Genomic DNA, 6794 nt, shown 5'->3' with positions numbered 1-6794 from the left:
CCAGTATAGCTGCAAGTCGCTGACTCATCTATCAGTAGAGCTGCAAGTCACTGACTATCATCAATTCCATTGGCATCCTCTCTCCATCTGCTGTTATATACGTTCCACTATTCACCCTGCTGCCAGAAGACCGCTGTGCAAACTCAGCCCCTCTGGTAAGCATAGTCAACTGGTGAATCCTGGGCAGAACTCCTAGTGCCCGTGACAACTGGTTTAGGTAGTGGTGCTGAGGATGTGGGGATGAAGGAGAAGTTGTTAGCACAATCGGTCCAGCCAATTACACTATTCAATTCAGGGGTAAAGAAAAGTTTTGCTAACCTTGGAGCTCGGAGACTGTTTGAGCGGCTATTGTCTGAAGAATATTGTTTCTATAAGTACTGTGACCCAATAGTTGAAGAGAGATGCATCCAGCAAAGCCAGTTCAATTTGGACTTGAGCGGGCATCAATGAAAATGATTATCGTTCTTTGGTGGGTAAGGTTTTAGACCAAACTGAATGCTGGGTGGGCTGTCATGTGCCTCAGAGACTAATTTATGTAGGACTAGTTATTTTCCACTAAATATTTTGGAGGTACTCGAATTATAGGGTGGGAGGCCAGTAGAGTGAAGGTAATACAACTAGGTCCCTTAGTTTTAAGTCTCCCAATATTCAGCAGGCCGATCACCTTTTCACATACAAAGAAACTTGAGTATCGGGAGAATGAACAGACAATAGCCCACCCCACAAATGTTGATGAAAAACACATTGATATTATTAGAGAATATTTAACTACAAACAAAATAAGTTTATGTTAACTGATAAAGAGTGCATAAATAATCTATTATTTATGTTTAATTTTATAACATATGACAGAGATTCAGTCACAGTTGAATTAGCACAATAGCTTTGCACAAAATCAGCCCCCCCCCCCACACACGCACACACCTGGGACTAAGGGTGGTAACTAAATGCTTGATAATCAGAATTTCAGCAGTTGGCCAGTAATTAACATATGAAAGCCTATAGCAAGCTTCCAGACTCCACCCACAAGAGGTGTTTAGTAGACAAAGAAATTAGCCTGGACATGCTTTGCATGCTGGATTTCGGACTGGTAGGTCATGTAGGTCCTAGGTGAACAGGCCTTCTTAGGCCCTAACTAGTGTGGATGATAGAGCTGAATATAGCAAAAAGGTGAGTGAATATGGATAAATGAATGTTGTAACTTTAGAATGAATGTTGTAAGTGAAAGTAAATGAGAATGAAAGCATTTGTGTTTGAATTTGGATCGATTGGTTTTATACATAGTTAATGCTGTGACTTGTGGAGTGCTGTGCTATACATAGTCTGGATCCTGGTTGGGATAAATGAAAGCATTTGTGTTTGAATTGGGATCGATTGGTTAGGCTTTGGTAATGGAGACGTTTGTGCTATGTGTGAAATATCATGTGTTAAAAAAATTGGCCAGTGGACATTGTGCTTTTACTGCTGAATATAGAGCTATTTGTGGTGGATTGGCTAAATACTGCTTGTAATGAGTAATGGGTCTGTACTGAGTTCACATTGTTTAGTAACTGTAATTGTTTAATAAGCCTTGTGGGCCTACAAGCATGGCAAGTCAGCCATTTTGGATGGTGACTACATTGCATAGAAAGTGATGGATTAGGAAGTGATCAGATTGTGGTTTTGTGTTGGTTTAAGGAAGTGATCAGATTGTTAGATATGCATAGAAAGTGGGTTTATGCACCGAAAGTGTAGTAGTTTGAACTGGTTGAAACCATGTGCTTGAAAATGGCCGCTAGACTTTAAGTGAGGTATGTTTGTGGTCTGTATGGATTCTTCCCCTCCCCCGTCACTACACACTACATACATACAGACACACACACACACACACCTTTAGACAATAGTTAGTCAAAATACACACAATTACATATATATCTATATTACAGGCAATAAGTATGATATATATTGCACTAAATCTATATTGTGTGTACAATATTGTTACGCTGTTTATTGTTCTATAATATAATACAACACACTTTAAACAAATCCTATATCTTGTCATGATTATTCTTGAAACTTGTCCATATAAAGAAATATAAAAATGATATTTCATGGGTTAATTCAGAAATACCTTTTGCAAGGAGTTGTTAACGGTATTAAATGGTCAAACATATATTTGCCAGTATATTAAGGAGATTGTAACCCAAAAAGGAGGGAAAACCCTTTTACATTAACAGATGCAGATTGTGTTATTTGTGAAAATGTATTGTTTAAATGTCATATTAGCTAAGACTTATTTCAGACAGGTGGACATGCTAGGGATGAGGAACTTTCTTAGAATATTCTGTATGGATGTAACATATTTTATTGTACCATGTACTATATTGTACTCCAGATAATGTATTACATATGTGGGTGAAGGTTAGAAGCGTACAAAAGGTTAACTCCGAGCTCCAAAGTTTTTTTATAGGAAAAAGAATGGTAACCTGACAGATAACCACAGACAGTATGGTTGTATTAAGGGGGACATATATTACAGAAAATGAGATGTGTACTACTGAGATCCTGCAATAAAATTATAGGATGAGAGTGTTGGGTATACTCTTAAAAGGTGGCCTGTGGAAGTCAAATACTTGGATAAAGTAAACTAAATTGATTAATATTCCTTTACTGTGCGTTTGCGATTAGTACACCACGTGTAGTAACGCAATCGCATCTAATAATAACACACACATTTACATTTGCACTTACACTTGTAAATAGTACACATTTATTAAGGTTCCAAACCACATTTATTTATTAGTAAAATGTATTAGAGATTATTTATACATAGATAAAACTTTGGTAAAGGTATTTATGGTTCAGGTCCTCTAAGAGGTAAAGTGTTTGGTCTCATATTAAAGCTTATTTCACCAGCATTAACCCGGTTTCGACAGAGTAGTATCGTATCTAATCAGTCAGTTCACCTGTAAGCGTCAGTTTACCAGTTTATGAGCTCATCAGCTGGAGAGAATAAACGACACAGCAAGTTCTGTGTGTGCAGTTAGCTCTACTTTTGCCCTTCTGCTCCACGGGAGGTTTCTGTCCTCCCTAAGCTCGCCTTAGGACACCTGCGTTACTGTTTGACAGGTGTACCGCCCCAGTCAAACTCCCCACCTGCCACTGTCCCCGGAGCGGGTTTACAAATTCACCTACTTATAGTACTCTGGTTACACAAAATCACGTACTTCAGCAAACTAGGCCCCAAACTGTCTTATCTTTGTTTTAACCACTCATTGTGCATGATTTAGTTACACAGACCTTGCTACACTCCCACAGGAATTCTCCCAAGGGGGCTGGTGGTTATCTCCTGTCTGCCATATCCAAGGTCATGGACGCAGCTCCTCGTAAACAACAAGATAATAATGAATAACTTCTCCAAACCAGCTGTATCTAAACTGTCTTTAAGCTGTACAAGGACAAAATAGCTGACAGATAACAAGATGGCGTCAGCTCAGCAAAATCACATTTCTCAGTAGCGAACGCAACTAGCAGTCACAAGTTATGAGCAATATGAGATTAATACTCAAAAGTACTTTGGTTATGGGTCAGTTTGAACTGGCTTTTCGGCGGGAAGACACATAGTCAACAGTTGGAGTAAGTTGCCCCTTCACCCTTGGAACAGATCAAATTAACTGACCTATGACCAGCAGACAACTGGAACATTGTTAACCCTGGACCAATGAATACCTCTCAGAGTGTTACCTGTGTTCATTGTGATTTTGTCAGTGTTTTTATTGTTAACTGAAACTGCATATAAGCTCCCTTGGCCAGTTAGTTTTTCCTCTCTTCCTGACAACAGACAGCATGACTGTGTCTGAACCTGGGCCCAGGGGAACCGCTGTCTTTATGTAATGTATTCGGTTTATACATTCCTTTTTATTGTTATATCTTTTATGCTCCAGCATGGCTTGCTGTAAATCCTGCTATATTTTGCAATTAAATCTCTTTGTGCGTAGGAACAATAATCGCATTGGACAGTGTTTATTGGTAGCGATATAACGAACATAACGGGCCCTCTTCCTTTCTGTCTCAATATCATTTTTTATTCTCCAATGTCACTGTTATGCTTGGAGCAATTGGAGTCTTGGTTTTGATTGCTTTGTCCTGAATTGTTGTACAGAGTATGGTCTACTGTTTGTATTGTATTTATATTTTGTATTTTGTACGGCACTGTGGAAACCTTGTGGCGCCATATCAATAAAGAATAATAATAATACAAATATAGGGCCTGATTCATTACTGATCTTATCTTGTGCGGAAGTGGCGATGACTATTTTATGAACAAAAGGGGAGATAAGCAATTCGCAATTCAACAAGGAGCGGAAAGTTCAAAGACACGCCCACCTTAAGTATCTTACTTAACTGAAAATAAGATGCAACGGATTCTTAAGCAATTAGTTCATCTTAAGATCCACCTCTTAAGATCTGCTTCTTATTTCAAGATAAGAAAGTGTTACGTAATGGCAAATGTGCGAAATGCGAAGGGTTTGTTTACACATGTAAAAACACAATCAGAGTGTATTATGCAGGACTTTTATAATCTTATTATTCATTTTAACACTTACATGTTTATATAACCTGGTACAAATGACTTTGAAGTGTTAATCAGCTAAATCAACTCACCATCTTATTCACCTACATGAAAAATCGTGTAATTTGTTTGATTTAAACTAAGACTGTGGATGCAAATTCATCTCAGAATAATTTGCTAGCATAAACAAACATGCATATTAAAATAAATAGTAGTTTATTACAAAAACAATTATCATTAACGTTACAAAAATGCATAGCGTACTCTTCCATAATCGATAGATATTAGAGTACATACATCCTCCACATAGATGAAGGTCATGACAGTCAGGAATCAAACTCATGTCTCCATTGTTGGAAGGTGGATTGCCTAACCACTAAGACAACATTCAGTTGGAAAAATTAATACATTGTAAAGAGTAGAGAGAGAAACACAACAATACAGCATCCGTGCAACAGATGTAAGAGCTACATAATAGTGCTTTAAAAAATAAATAAACATAGCACTGGCACTCTTCCCTTCTGTCACGAGCAGCGGCGGTACTCACGGCCGCCGCGGCTCGCTTCCTGCTCCCCCTGGCGTCCCGGCCGTCACCTTGACGACTGGGATGTCACTTCCGCCCAGCACCCGACCGTTGCTAAGGCAACGTTCGGACGCTTCTTCAGCGTGGCGTCCTGGCAGTATAGAGAGTGCGCTCAGTAGGAGTTATTAATTAATTTCAGCCTGGGGACTGAATTAGCGTGCATTAGCCTACGTGTGTGTATAGTCCAGGGACAAGCCTTGATTGGTCTCTCTGGGTATTTAAGGCAATGAGGTATGCAGCCTCACTGCCAGTTATAGCTTCTGTGTTACAGTCTTGCTGACCTGCTCCTGCTTCCTAGTCCCTGTCCTGTGGATACTCCATTTGATTCCCTGTGTATGACCCCCTGCTTGGATTATTGGACTCTGCCTGTTTTCTCGTGACCCTGACCTTTCTTGCCTGTACCTTGGACCTTGCTACTGTGCCTGTGACCCCGACCTTTGGCGTGTTTACTGACTATTCCTGCTTGCAAGTGATCCCTGACCTCGGCTTGTTCTCTGGATACACTGTCTTCCATAACTCTCTGTTCCTGGGTTCTCCACAGCCGGTACACATTTCACGACCCTCCGTTTTTCTGCAGCCAAGTCTGTCCCCACCACTAGGGGCAACAGTGAACACCAGGCTTTCGGAGCAGACTCCGGGTTTTGTTGTTGTAAAGGCTGGAGGGGTTCCCAACACCTTCTTATGAAAAAATATATGCCAGTTAACATCTGCACTGTTACCTTAGTGGTTTGTACTTCGGTCTCACAGTATTGGCGTCATAAGTTTGAATACCAGACATGACCTTAGCAACTGTGTGCAGCTTGTGGCCCTGAAACATTAAGGAAAGGAATACAAGAGGAACTGCGTCCAAACCAGCAGATGTTTTTAATTAGCAAGGGTGTCACGGGCACTAGGAGTCTTTACCCAGGGATCACCAGGTGATGGACTTACCAGAGCAATATAGGTGGTAATATGGTACTCTGGAAGCGGGGTGATCACGGAACAGGAGACAGCAGATGGTGGAGAATGCTCGAGGAAAGTCTATGACTAGCAGCACTGGTAATATATACACGAGGAACTGAATGGACAAAGGAAACGTGAGGGTAGTCAGTGGTCTGCGGATAGCAAGTTGTACCACTGCTATAGTGAGGAGGAATGTCCAGAAATAACGAGGAGGTGATGAGAGTCAGCGGTCTGCGTTAAGCAAGTTGTACCGCTGTCTAGGTGAAGGAATGGAATCCTAGGTGGAGGTATCCGGAGAGTCAGTGGTCTGCGTTAGCAAGTTGTAACAAGGTAACACAGTCAAATGATGGCAATAGTCTCAGTGGATAGGCAACTCCAGAGAAGAATAACTCAGTCCAGCAAGGTATGCAATACACGAGCACAGTCAATGATAAGTATGCATACCGTGGTTCAGAAGAGCAGGTTGTCAGAAAGGAGTGCAGGGATACCTGAGCGGCAGGAGGCCGGCAGGATGCGAAGTCCCAGGGAAATGGAAGCGGAATCCAAGTAGGTGCAGCGCACAGGTAGGTAGACCAGCAACGATGGAAACAATACTCAGGAAGCAGTAGTATATAGGACTGGTCGCCTGGAGATCACTGAAGAGTAGAAGTGGTATGGCAGAGAAGACAGCAGCGGAGCGTTGATCCAATGCAGTCAGGCGAGTTGACACAGGCAGGA

This window comes from Mixophyes fleayi, chromosome 11, assembly GCF_038048845.1.
Source record: "Mixophyes fleayi isolate aMixFle1 chromosome 11, aMixFle1.hap1, whole genome shotgun sequence".
NCBI lineage: Eukaryota > Metazoa > Chordata > Amphibia > Anura > Limnodynastidae > Mixophyes > Mixophyes fleayi.
This window is presented reverse-complemented; position numbering follows the sequence as displayed.